Source organism: Manis javanica, chromosome 11, assembly GCF_040802235.1.
Source record: "Manis javanica isolate MJ-LG chromosome 11, MJ_LKY, whole genome shotgun sequence".
Classification (NCBI taxonomy): Eukaryota; Metazoa; Chordata; class Mammalia; order Pholidota; family Manidae; genus Manis; species Manis javanica.
Window position 1 is genome coordinate 106,503,259 of NC_133166.1, and position 14,464 is coordinate 106,517,722.

The 14,464-nt window shown below is 47.4% G+C and overlaps 1 long non-coding RNA gene across 5 annotated transcripts in view; it reads left to right on the plus strand.

The window, feature by feature from the left end:
- The window catches only part of LOC108388187 (uncharacterized), a 65,851-nt gene that overhangs the window by 42,672 nt on the left and 8,715 nt on the right, over window positions 1-14,464 (plus strand). For 3 of the 5 annotated variants that reach the window (XR_012122994.1, XR_012122995.1, XR_012122992.1), the window contains 2 exons: window positions 9,982-10,072; window positions 10,938-14,457. This is a non-coding gene — a long non-coding RNA (uncharacterized lncRNA). The remainder of the gene's footprint in view (window positions 1-9,981; window positions 10,073-10,937; window positions 14,458-14,464) is intronic. The other 2 variants (XR_012122993.1, XR_012122998.1) reach the window with 1 other exon arrangement.

Below are 14,464 nucleotides of genomic sequence, written 5' to 3' on the forward strand. Positions count from 1 at the left end.
AATGTTTACAGGGAGAACACCTGTGCGATTACAGGTGCCCAGGTATCATTTGAGTTGACGAAAGAGAAGTAGTTTCTTAGTTGTAGCTTATATTTTATGTTTGTTTATGGTTTTAGAACTTAAAAAACACCGCGAATATTGTTCTTCTATTACATCTGCAGATAACAAGTTTTCATCCTGACAGCTGAGGAACATTCTTCAAGGACAGTGTTCTTCCGTCAACATCAGTTCTTGATCATTGGCCTTTAAACTGGTTGCAGGATGGTTTTTGTCCTGGGATTTTAGAAGCAATGATTAACATGATGATGAGAAATCACTCTTAGACATTTGTCTGGAGAAAACCTCCAGAGAGCTCAATCATGGAGTGTTAAACAAACTGGGTCCTCTCAGATAGATGGGACATTTTATTTCTTACATTATCGTCCCTGCTGTAGTTGCCAATGTGATCAGCAGCACACCTATCACTGATTGAAAGTTTACTGTGTGCCCAGCACCACACTTCAAACCTCCATCTTGGAACAGCTATTTTGCAGCAAAAACTAGCCCTCTGCCAAACTGCTTGGGAGAACCATATTAGCCATCATCCAAGATTTTTTTTTGTCAGTCAACAAACACACAGCATTCTTTAAGTACCAGATATGGTGCTGGACACTGGGGAGTCATTTCTCATTAAAATGAATCCCTGTTGTCATGGGACTTCAAGTTGGACACATAATTAAGCTAAAAAATAAATTAGTCCAGGTATGCAAAGTGCTAGGCAGGCATCGAACAACGCACTAGGACACTAGTGTTCTTAGGGGAGAGTGGACGGGGAGTACAGACAGGAGGGACAAGGCAGATAAGCAAGGGTTAGCCAGGAGAAGAGGAGAGGTGCTCACAGGGGAAGGAGAGCGATGGAGGCTGAGGGGTGGGTGGGAGCGCGGTGTCAGCAAGGGGTCAGGCGGGTTGGAGCTGAGAGATTGACTGGGAAGATGGTAGGAGTCAGATCGGTCAAGGGCTCGGGCCCCCCACAGCCCGGGAGCTGGTGTGGATCTTCACATCGAGAGCATTAGGAAGTCACAGAAAACCTTGCAGCTAAGAACGATCTGATATGGCTGGTAAAAGTGGTCGCTTTGGCAGTGGAGTAGAGATGGACCGGAGGGGTCAAGGGTAAAGAGGGCTAGTCAGAAGGTGATGCTGAGGCCCAGGTGAGGCAGAAGGGCCCAGGCTAGGGTGGTGACACGGATCAGAAGGGAGCAAGATGCAAGATGTACCACGTTAGCTTGATTCTGAAACGTTTCATGCCTTCATCTCTGAAATTGTGATAAGGCTCAGGTTTGGCGATTCTTTTCTTTCTCAGAGGTGCACAGACAATGGTGTGTCCAGTAATGAAGGCCCCCCATGGTAGGTAAAATGCGGTGTAGGAGATAAAGCCCGTGGGCCTTGGGGTGTTGCAGAGTTCCAGGGGCTGGGTGGGGGCGGCCAGCTGGGTGATGGGGCTGCGGCTCCTGCAGAGAAAAGGCTTTATGGGGACAGTTTTAAGCTTTAGCTCTTTTTTTTAAAATATAGCAACAAAGTCCAAACTAGAAAAGTCATTGGTTAATATGTACCAGAAGCTGAGTTGCCAGTTTTAAAGATTGTGAAGTAGGATATCGAGATTTAAATTATTGATCTATTGTTGACATTGAACTGTTTTTGTTAATTTTACTAAATACTGTTTTATTAATTGTTGATAATAAACTGGTTTTATGGATAGACAAGCCATTTCCCAGCTTGGTCCCTTGGTCCGCCCAGCTCTGCCTTTAGGCAGTATATTTACATTTCCTGCTGACTTTTATGTAATATTCCTGTCAATCTCATGTTCTGTCTCTTGAGGACACAATCTCTTTAATTCATACATGACTGACCACATGGTAATACCAAATATTTGTGTTTGTGTCTTTTTGGCTCATTTGCTCTGTAATGTCTTTTCATTGCCTCTTAGCAAAGCAACCAAATTCAACCTCATATTCAGAAGGGAAAAGGAACCATTGCAGGTAAACACGGAGAGGGTTTAGTTGGCTTTCAGTTTATCCAGCTTGGAGAACATTTTAGCTCAAGAACAACAGGCTGACAGGTAACAGGTGTTAGCAGCCTGACCGGGGAGGTTGGGAATTCTGCAGGCGCTGCTGTACACTTGCCGATGGCAAATTTCAAGCTTTGCCAGCTTATCTCTTTACCATCTTGCAACGCACCTGACAGGGGTTTAGATACATTACATAGTACCTCTGACCAAATAATTTAAATTTAGTGGTTAGATATTACATTTCTAATGTTGCTGTTTTGAAGATGATCATATTACTTTTTAAATGCATGTGGCATTTTAAAACAATTTCTATGTATTTTCCTTTGCTATGGAACTGGCCTGACCACAGTTAATTGATAACTGCCAGGGGCGTCTGTAAACGTAGATTCTTCCGATTGGTGACTTCTTTTTTGGGCAGATCATTAGCTGATTTGCTTACTTGTCATTTACTTCTGGGAATTGGAACTTTGGAAATGTAGCTTCTGTTTCTGGTTTTGTCCTGCTCAGGGGGTGAAGCAATCTGGAGACCAGAAGAGAGGGGAGACAGCTAACCTGGAGGAAATGGTCCAGCTGAATGAACAGGGTTCATGGTCTCCCTCGGCTGCTAATAACAGCGAGCGGGACCTGACAGTGACTCCAGGTCTACAGTTGAAGCTCTCTGGCTACTGGAGTAGAGAAACCAGAGAAATAGGAAAGTGAAACAGTGTGAGCTCCTGTTAGTGGTAAAAGCACGGACTATGCCTTCTCTGATACAGCTCTTCTGCTCACAGCTATCAATAATAATTCAGTAAATCCTGTCTTTGTTTATATGCATGGCAGTATATGTTGTTAAGGGGAATAACCAAGATTAATTTATTTAGAATTCAAGGAGTCATTTTATTAGTCGGATGATAATTTTATCTCGTGAAGCACAGTGAAGGCTGGTCAGTTCCTAGACGTACTGGCAAGGATTACATTGTACTGCGCGTCACTCTTTTATCAGAGCTTTAAAACAGGATAGTATTGGGCTAGCAATGTTCACATGCTGGGTAGCCATTCTATGCCTCAGATGTTCTTAGCTAGAAACGAGGGACTTATAAAAGCTAAAACTAGGTCTGCCTGTAGTCAAACGTTTGCTGTGAAATATGCCCCAGAACGCCTAGGGAGCAAGGCCTCCTGGGATTTCTGCTCTAGCAACTGCTTTTAGGATCTGGAAGAATAAGAGCTATTGGCTTATGGTACATTATTAAGCTTCCTGATTGTGGATGTTAATAAACATCCTAGATTTTTATGGGACAATCTACAAAACACAAGTACTTGGATACTGAGTCTTTATCTTGGATATTTCTTGAGAATAGTTATCTCGTTGTTGGTGATTCATGCTGATTATGAACTAAATAATAAAAAATTAACAGCATTTTACAATAATGATTACATTATTTTTAATGACTATTAAAGGGGTTGATGTGTTCACTAGACAGAGAATCATGGCTTGATGGGGGTACTGGTGGGAAAGACGGTCCCCGGCCAAGTGAAACCGGGCGGCCAGGGGCTCTGTTCTCTTTCTGCTGCGGGTTTCCTGGGGCCGTCCTTACACGATCCTCTCCTTAACACGGGGCTAGCCTCTGGTGCCATCACTCAGAGAACAGTTGTTGAGGATGAATCAAAGCCTTTGCTAGTGCAGGGGGGGTATACATAAGAAACTTCATGCAAGCAGGACTACGGTCCCTGTTTAAGGCCAGGAAGGGGCAAGCAGGGCGTTGGCCTCAATAACGGTGCCTCTGGGTGATGTATGAAAGGTGCTGCCTCTGGGCGCACAGAACCTTTCTGTGCAGGTGGTGGACAGGCTCAGACGTCGTATTAAGGAAAAACACAAGCTCTTTCCTCGGGGCTGACCCAGCCTCCATCAGGTGCCACAACAGGCGGCAGAGAGCTTGGGCTGTGTTTTCGCCCCACTTTCCTCCTGCCCGACGGCACTTGGCAGCTCTAGGTGCAGGCAGTTTGAAGCTGATGAACTATTTCACAGTGGAGTCTCTCTGTCTTTGTGTGATCGGGCAGGGAGGGCAGAAGGTGGGTGTGCAAGTCTTTCCTTTTTCCTGGGAAACACGCACCTGGCTGCTCCAGTAAAACAGCAAAATGCTAAAGCTTAGAATTATTATGTGAAATAATGCAAAAACGTAGAATAATTAAATTGCCTTTCCTAAGCAATTATGTGGTAGTCCAGATGTCTATGCAATGCTTGAAACCACATCTTGACATTAGTGGTAGGTAAAATTGTTCTAAAGCTGACATCTAGCACGGTTTAGGACATGCACTTTGCCATCAGAGTTAAATCCACTCATCTTCCTTTTTTATTGAAGTATAGTTGATATACAATATTATATTGGTTTCAAGTATGTAACACAGTGATTCCACAGTTATACCAATATTATTAAATCCTCCCCCCACTAGTGCAGCTACTATCTGTCACCCTAGGGAGATGTCACAGAAGCACTGGCTGTATTCTCCATGCTGTACTACTGTCCTGTGACCAACTTCTACTGTGATTGAGATTTTGTGCCTCTTTATCCCCCCTCCCCACCCACCCATCCCAACCCCTCCTTCACGGTGACCACCAGTCACTTCAGTGTACCTATATGTCTATTGCTGTTTTGTTCATTGTGTTTTGTTTTAAACCCACGTATCTTAGCCTGACATTCAAGTCCCTTTTAACCTTGGTCTCAGGTTAACTTACCAGCCTTCCCCCTGCTTGCCCCCCTGCATGGCATGCCCCACCACACTCCTGCCACAACGCACAACTCCAGGTTCTCTGAACCTTCTCATTCAGGTTCCAACAGCACGAAGTGTCAGCACTCCGTATCCATTGCTGATGTCCCTTCGCCCTGGATGTTCCAGTTTGAGTGCCACTTTCTTTATCATATCAGGCCTCTGGGGCCTTCAACCCACTGTGATCTCTGTTCTCAGAATTTAGGTAGTATTTTGCTTTAATTATTTTGGCATGCATAATGCAGTTATTTATGTTACATCTTTTTTTAATACTCATTGAGAACAATGATCTTTTTTCTAATTCATCTTTCTATCTTTCATAGTGCCGTGTTCTTTAATTAAGGGGATGAACATTGTGTGTTGTTTATTTAGGAATTGAACTTGGAACATATCTAGTTCCCTTCTCTTGGGAAAATCGTACGTTTCCAGTTTCATTTTAGTCCTTTATATATAAGTATAATGTTAAAAATTTATATTTAAATGTTATGATATAAAAACCACATATTTACTTTGTCAAAAAAATTAAGGGAGTGAGAAATGATATGCTATAATGAAAAATACTAGTATTTCTAATTTTAAGTTGACCACTTAGTAACTGCCTAACCATTCTGCTCTTTGGATTTTCTTAGCTAGGTAATGAGGGAGTTGCAAACTATAGAACTCTCTCTGTCATGTGAGCCAAAGATCTGCTGTTGAACTTTACTGTTACATGATGACCTCCTTCTCCCTTCCTGCCCTCCTGGAAGTGTGGCCCTGTGATTACACTCTGACCAATGGAATGTAAACAGAAATCTGTTTAAAAAGACACTCTGTGTCCTTTTTTTATGCCTTCCTTTACCCTGCTATTTGGAACATCCTGCAATCTTGGTTTCCTTCTTGTTGGGTGAGGATGACGGCCACAGCCCAGGCATGCAGAGTGGGGAACTCAGAGGACTGGCATCATCTCACCAGCCTTGGCCTGCCCGCCTCTGGGTTTTTTCATAAACAAGAATTCAACAACTCTTAAGTCACTACTGTTTTGTGCCTCCGTTATTGACGACCAGACCACGTCCTTATTCATACGTCATCACTATCAGTTGCTTTGTCTCTGCTCCCACTAGACCCTGAGCTCCTTGAGGGGAGGTGCCCCGTCTCACCTGCGCCTGGATTCCCAGCAGCTGTCACGGTGCCTGGCCTGCCCTGGAGCACTCCGCGGGCGGTTATTGAATGAAGGCATGTTAAAGCAAGTGCATCAGTCCTTGCAGCGGCAGCGGAGTCTCTTTAAGTCCGGGGAAGTTGGGGTGGGTGTTGTCAGCTGCTCTTCAGCGAGGTTCCCGGAACGAGGAAGGTCCGTGGAGCAAAGCCCCGGAGGACGTGCACAGAACGTGAGGACAAAGCAAACGCCCACCGCGGCCAGCCGCTGGGGCTCCAGGATTGTTCACACCCTCGGGAAGCCTGGCTGGTCCTGTGGCTTCGTATCTGAGAAAACAGGAGCAGAAAGATGGGTAGGCGTTCGCTGCCTGGGGAACCCAGGGGCGCGGGGCACTCCAGGCAAAGGGAAGACCTGCGTGGGGCATACATTTTCCCAGCACGTTGGACTCTGTAATACTAGGATCTAGTTCCAAAATTCCCTGTTTCGTGAGTTTTGAAGTGAACCATTCTGAAGTGGAAATATTTGCATGTGCGTCTCATCTCCTGAAGTTTGTGGCCTACGGATCTCAGGCGTGAAAGGGGCAGGCGGGCAAGAGGCGTGAGTCCCCGTGTGCCCATCTTGGTGCCGAGAGCGTTTTATATTTCGCTGTCCTTTGCTCCAAATGAAGGTCACCACTCTTCTGTTTCATCAGAGAAATCAATGAAACTTCTGCTTAATCCACACACTACCTCAGTTCCTCCCCATCTCTTAGTAAATAGGGAAACTATTGACCGTTTGACTCTAAATAGTTTTTGATTGGGTCCTTCGTTTTGCGCTACACAAATCTGGGTGCATTTTACTGGGTACTGAACAATTCAGGAACGATTTTGGTGGTAGAAGTTCCAATTATAAAAGAAAATGTGTAAGTTACTCCTTGGATTCTGACCAGTAAGACTCAAGCGAGAAGCAGTGGGAACAGGAACAAGCTCCTAGAGTCAGGATCTTTAGAAGAATTGTGTTTTGTTGTGTTTTTCTCCACATTATTTCAATGCCAAGTGTACGTTGCACAACATCTGAAAAAGGACTATAAAAGTGTACTTTATTAAGAATAGCTTGCCCCCAAAGATTAGATGTATCAGTTCCAGTTCCCCTTTCCTGAAATATATTTTCTCTGCTTTTTAAAAAGAGAAGTGGTCATTGAATACACACACACAAAAATACATGAAAATATAAAGAAGAAAATAAAAACCACCCAGAATATTACCACCTAGAAAAGACCAACTTAAATTTTTGAGATTGTAAATATTTTTAGATATAATGATGACCATGCAGTAGAATTCTGTAAGACAGTATTTTGAATGGCTTTTGCTCTGAAATCCCGGCCAACGGACAGTTGTCACCCTGACTGTGGCTTCCTCTGGAGCTCTTCTGTCTGCAAGCTCTTCATCTGTCCTGCGGCTCTTTCCTTCCCCGTCCTCCGCCGTTCCTCCTTGACGCTAAGGTTCATATTCCAGCCTTCACACCACCCAGGCCCGGGAGGTGAGCGGCCCCATTCTCCTGTCCGCAGAAGGTGACCAGAGGTGGGCCAACAGGGTCCTTTTGATGGATTTGCTACGGGATGAAAGAGCTGTGCTCTTTTCTCTGGGAGACTTGCTCAAGCAGCGTGTCACCCAGGGTCACCCGGGGCTGTTGGTGCCATTTCTCTGCCATGGGTTAGAGTCAGTGAAGCCAAACAGAGGCCAGAATTGAGTAAAAGACAGTCCCAAAGCCCCGTGTGCACCCTGGGTCAAGCTGGGCCTGTGATGTGAGCAGGAAGTTCATGAGAACCTCCTGTGAGATGGGATTTCATCACTTGCAACAGGAGTTGTAACCAAGAAAGACTCCCAGGACTGGGCTGGTCCCTGGATCAAAGTGCCTGGGCATCTCAAGCCTCCCAGTGCACCTCCCTACCAGACCGTGGGGTAGGGAGGTCTCACGAAATAACACTCCGCCCCCCACACGGAGAATTCCCGACTCATCAGGTCCAGCTGATGACTCAAGCATTATCAGTTCAAAATCTTACTGATGCTAATTCTGTCGATTACAGATGAAAACCTTTATTCTGTATCTCTTTAGTTACTGATGAAATTCAAACATTTTTAAATGTGTTTATGGAGATATATTTTGTCTCGTGTGAATTTTCTGTTTTCCACTGTTACTTCTTGGCCCATTTTCTATCAACAGCTTAGTTTTCTTTTCTTTCATTTTAAAAATTATCTTAACCAATTTAAGTTTACAGTTCAGTGGCGTTAAGTACATTCACATTGTGCTTCTTTTCATTTCAGCCCTTTATATATAAGGAAGTTAAAAAAAATTTTATGGCAAATGTTTTTCCCGGTCCTCTCACACTGCTTGACCTCTGGCAGAAACGGCTGTGCTTCATGGTTTTTACCATCCAGCTATACCGATTCTGAAAAAAAAAAAAAAAAAAAATCTCTGAATAGATAACCAATGAGATATCCTTTAGAGATGTCATAGGATGTCATAAGAAATCTCCCATTTCTTTCTTACTTTCTTTTTAAAAATATTGGGGCCATTAAGCTGTATTTGGGGTTTCTGGAATGTCTGGGCACTTTTGTAATGTAGGAACTGTAGCAATGGCTTTAAAGACCCTGCGATGAGCTGTGACATTTTACAGAAAAGGTCAGAGAGAGCTGGGAGGTTGCTGGGACACAGGTGCCCCTGGACACTCGAGGCCTGGTGACCACGTCCACAGATGGTCCTGGGGTCCCCGTGTACCAGCAGTGAGATGCAGGGGGCTTGGGGCAGGAGCAGAGCTGGTGGCCAGCGAGGAGAAAGGGCCGGCGGCGCTCCTGGCCAAGGCCCTGCTCTGCACGGCCACGCATGGCACCTGACGCCGAAGGCCCGGGACGGCCTCACCCTCAGAGATGAAGAGCAGAAAGGAGGCTTTGACATTTTTGCTTCTAAATTTGAACTGAGGGAACGTCCTCCTCCCAGTTTCCTTCTGCTCCATTTTGGAAGCCGTCTGGAGAGGGATCCTCGGCGCTCGTCCTGTGCCGGCGCCTTTGTGCGTTTGTGAGTCTGGTCTCGGTGGAAGGCCGGTGTCTCTCTGTGCTCCTGTCCTGCCACCAGGCTGCCCCCTTCCTCCCGAGTCCGCAATGCTGCTTGGCATCCCCCACTCACGGCCTCAGCCAAGCTGGGCTCAGAAAGCAAAAGAGCAGCAGGTGAGAAGGTCCTCAGTTTCCCCTCCTTCCACTTGCAAACCTATCTGTTCCCGAGCATTCATACCTCTCTGTCCCCAACCCCCCCACTGCCGAGAAAGCAGTGGCCCCGGACCTCTTTCTGCGGCAACAACCCACAGCCCTAGGGCTCCATCACCACCTGCATCCCTCTCCCCAGGCCCTGAGCCTGGCCGGGTTGGGCTCCAGACCTCAGGCCTGGGGCAGGTCAGCGCTGCCACTCTCCTGGGGGACCCCAGCGGGCAGAGGGCAGAGGGGCGGGAGGGGAGGCAGGACCATCCGGGACTCCTAGGGCCTCTGCTTGCAGCTGCCACTCCATTATTTTCTCCCACATGCCACCAGTCAAAGCAAACGGAGGCTCAAAGTCAGTGGGGCAGGAAAACAAACCCCACCTTTAGGTGCTTCTGCTGAATAATACCATCTACCAGCTGCTGGCTCTAAAGTCCTGACAGCCCCCTCCCCCTTTATATATATATATATATATATATATATATATATATATATATATATATATATTTAAAATTTTGATATTGTTAATGTACAATTACTTGAACATTATGGTTACTAGACTCCCCCCACCATCAAGTCCCCCCACCCCACTACAGTCACTGTCCATCAGCACAGCAAGACGCTATAGAATCATTATCTGTCTTCTCTGTATACACTGCCTTCCCTGGGCCCCCACTACATTATGTGTACTAATCGTAATGCCCCTTATCCCTCTCTTCCCACCCATCCTCCTCAGTCCCTTTCCCTTTGGTAACTGTTAGTCCATTCTTGGGTTCTGTGATTCCGCTGCTGTTTTGTTCCTTCAGTTTTTGCTTTGTTCTTATGCTCCACAGATGAGTGAAATCATTTGGTATTTGTCTTTCTCCACCTGGCTTATTTCACTGAGCATAATACCCTCTAGCTCCATCCCTGTTGTTGCAAAAGGTAGGATTTGTTTTTTCTTATGGCTGAATAATGTTCCATTGTGTATATGTACCACATCTTCTTTATCCATTCATCTACTGATGGACACTTAGGTTGCTTCCATTTCTTGGCTATTGTAAATAGTGCTGTGATAAACATAGGGGTGCACTTTTTCAAACTGGGCTGCTGCATTCTTAGGGTGAATTCCTAGGAGTGGAATTCCTGGGTCAAATGGTATTTCTATTTTTAGTTTTTTGAGGAACCTCCATACTGCTTTCCACAATGGTTGAACTAATTTACATTCCCACCAGCAGTGTAGGAGGGTTCCCCTTTCTCCACATCCTCGTCAACATTTGTTGTTGTTGTCTTTTGGGTGGTGTCATCTGAGCTGGACTGGAGAGGTCCAGTCTCAGAGAGCAGGAGCGGCTGCCCTGGAAGCCGACAGTGCTTGCAGTGGACTGGAAGCTGCTCTCCCACCAGGCAGGTCCCCCAGCGTGCCAGCCCTGTGTCTCAGTGGCACAGTCTCTCCTTCCTGGCTGCCTCAGCCCAGCACGCTCTCCTGGGTGGGGTTTCTGAATGCCAATTGGGTATCTCTCTCTGAGTGGCCAGTGGGACCTCAAACTCAACCCCAAATTTATTTTCTAAACTTCAGCCTTGTGCTGCCTGACTTCCTGGCCTCATCATCACCTCCCTGGAAAAGGCAGCGACCTTAGTGTGCTTGGACCCTCCCTGCTGTCCGCCTGCTGTCTGTGTGCCGTCACACTGTGGTGCACCGCCCTGTCCCCCTTCTGGACTCAGTCGTCCCTTCGTCAGACTCTCGTGCTGGCTGTAGGTCCTGGTGTCCAGTCTGTCACCATTCACCCTTATCCTTTTCTGACTTCCTCAGGCACACTTCAGCTTAAACTCCCCTGTGACAGATGCACGTGTTCCTGGAGGCGCCGCTCCTGGTAGACAAAGGGCAGAAACACTCAGATGTCCTTCAGCAGATGACTGGATGAACAATTTGTGGGATGTCCTTACTATGGAATATTATTTGGCCATAAAGAGGAATGAAGCCCTGATATTGCTACAACAGGAACCCTGAGAACACTGCTGAGAGAAGCCAGACACCAGAGGCCACGTGGGTGCCTCCATCTGTGAAATGCCCAGGCAGACCACCAGGGTGGCGGGGAGGGAGCACAGACGAGCAGCTGCCTAAGAGGTGCAGGATTTTATTTTGGGGGATGAAAATGTTTCAGAACTAGGGGGGTGGTTGAACGACCCTGTGATGATACTAATGCCACTGAATTGGTCACTTCAAAGTAGTGTAATGTGAATTTCACCTCCACTGAAAAGGAAGCCTTTGACAGCTGGCGAAGGAAGATGGCCCTTCCAGCTGGGCACCCTCTTTCCTCTGCACCTGCTGCCAGTCTGCCCACCAGCTGCCCCTGGGGGCGTCGCCCAGAGTCTGGCCTCCTCCTGCCGCAGGCCTTTTAAGGCCATTTTCTCCGGGTCCCCTCCCTCAGCCCCTTTGTCCTGGGAAGGCGGAGGACAGCCCTGCGTGGGGAAGCAGGGGGCCTGGGGGCCTGGAGCAAACTGCTGCTTGCTTGGCCTTGGTGTAGGAAGCCTGGCCTCAGAGCCCCCATGGGAACGCCTGCCATCTGCACAGCGCCTCCGGCCGTCGGGTCATGCGCTGGCTGGCAGGTGCCCCATGCGCACCAAGCAGGCAAGGGCGCTGCGAGCGCATCCTGAGTGCAGGCGACGGGCCCAGCAGCTTCCTCCCTGCAGAGCTGAGGGGGCTGCCCACCCCCTCAGTGGTGGGGAGGGCAGCTCGCTGTCCTCCGGGCACTCAGCAGGCAAGCCGGGGTGCCAGGGCCCAGATCCCTGTGAAACTCCTGAGCAGTGTAGGTGCCTGTTTGACCGGAATCTGGGCGCAGGTTTCCCCTGTGGTCCCGGTCGGTTCACCCCTTTGTGGTCCTCCCATGGCCTGGTTGCATGCCTGTCACTGCTGCGGATGACTGGGCTCCGCTGGTTTCTAGGCTCCGTGCACACTCTGGCCACCGCGCACCGCCAGCTCGGTGCCCTGTACTTGGGGACAGGCAGGAGACGCCATGACAACCGTCTCCTCGGGGTCCCCTGCTGCACACACCCCCGATGCCTTCCCCTTGCTAGTCAGGCCTGCATCTCGGCTGACCCAGGAACACTGAACACCGCCCTGATCATGTCGTTGCTGTCTCCACTGTAATCGTCCCACAAAAGCTGTATGAATTTGTTAGACTTTTAGAGCTTCTTGGGATATTAATGTAAACCCATTACTTTTTGTTGGGAAGAATACCAGTTTTTAGTGTTCTCAGAATCCTTGGGTGAAACTGTGGACTGAAAATCTTGTGACCCCTTATGTGTCTCCCTGCACGGTCCCCCGAGCCACTCATGTGTCCTTTCCAAAAGCAGACTTACCTCGTTGCTCAGGCTGAAACTCCCAAGGAGAGGTGGGAAGGGACAGGCGCTGGAAGCAGGTGGATGTGACTGGGTCGCAGCCCTGCCGCAATGTGAGGAATGCCCCTAGCCTGTCTGTCTGTCAGTTTCTCATCCAATCAGTGGGTGAAGTATCTCCTCTAAGGTTTGTGTTGAGCACCAAATAAGCTTTTTCTGAAGGGCCTGGTACATAGTGGAGGGCCCGCCTATGCCCTGTAGTCCCTTTTCTCTCTGTGCCCAGGTGGGTCACAATGATTTCCCAAAATGAAATTTGTTAAGAGTTTGAAAAGGCTGGAATTACCTCTTTTCTATTTGGTGCTTTATTTTTAAGCATCTTTGCCTTTCGGTAGCATTTGAAAAGTACCTTACACATTGTGCTGCTACATTAAATCATCTGTGGGGTGATAGATGAAGTAAAATACTATGCAGTCTCATATGAGCTGTTGGAAGTCACATAACGTGCTTACAAATCAGGGCCCTAATAGGCCTCACACACAGTGGCGAGTGAAAGAAGACATACAATGTGGTGTATAACCTAATGCCATTTGTATAAGTAACAAATGCATGCACATTCCTTGGAACCTATCCTATAAAAATAAAAGCACCTGTATGTATGGATTCATGTGCACAAATATTTGTTGCAGCTTTGTTTGGATGGTAAAAAACTGAGCACAACTTAAATGGCCATCTGTGGGGAAATGGCTGAGTGAGCTGCTGAATGGTCCTGCCATGAAATATTACGCAACTATTAAAAAGAAAACTGCAGCTCCTAGACTGGAAGGATGACCATGACATATATTCGTAAAAGAGAAAAGCAGACTGCAGAGGCAGGGATGATGGGTGTAGTTTCATTAAACACACACACACACACACACACACACACACACACGTGTGTGTATTCCCCAGTTTGAGGGATTGAACAGTCCCGGAGAAACATGTGGAGACACAGCCCACCCACTGTTAGCACTGCTCACCTGCTGAGGGTGCAGGCAGATAAGGAGAAAAGAGGAGCAGCAATGCGGAAAAAAATCCCACAGTAGAAATGTTTAATAAAAAATTACACCACCAAGATTCTATCTCTGATATTCCTTTAAAACATGTAAACCGTGAAAATGCACATGGACGAGGTCTGGACTGTGACATGAATGAGACGCATCCGGAGTAAGAGGGTAATGAGCAGAAAGACAAACGGACACAATGCAGTGGCACCCGACGTCCAAACAAGCAAAGTAAACAGCAAACGCCTTGGACTCGCTGCCGGCGGTGGGAGGAGAGAGTGGCAGGTCAAAGGGGTTTAAAGCGCCACAGAGAGGGCACGTCTATGCACCAGTGACCATGATGTGCCATGAGCTGAGTGTGATGAGCCCACCCTCTGCACCTAAGGCTGAAAAGTCAAACGAGAGCCTTCCCCTGGGGGAGCCGATGGAAAGAACCATTGTTGTAGAACCTATAAGAGATGCCCGGACATTGGGACCCACTCTTCGTAGAACATCATTCAAGGGTGACGGCGGTGAGCCAAATCCCCAGACATATGGTAACCAACGTGAGGACGGGTCTGAGTGAGCCCTACCAGGCGTCACTACTAGACCAGGGGATCCCCAGACCTGTCTCTGGGGCCTCAGTCTGGCCATACCTGTAACGGCCCGAGGGAGGTGGGTGGTCTGCCCCTTGGGGTGCTTGCCCTCCTGAACTTTCAAGGAGACGATGCTGGGGAGAATATTAGCTATCAGTCAGTTCCCTTAAATAGCGCCTTCAAACTTTTAGAATTAAAATTAATTGACGGTCTAAAAGAATGCCATGTAATTTTGGTGGCATTGAAACTTTTTTTCCTCGGATTAATCTAACTTTGTCCTTTCTCCTTTATTTCTCTGAGCTTGCACCTTTTTTGCAGCTGACTGCATTTATCTTTTGAGCTTTGAACCCTGCCCCGGTGGATAAGAGATTTCATGGAGGTAAACA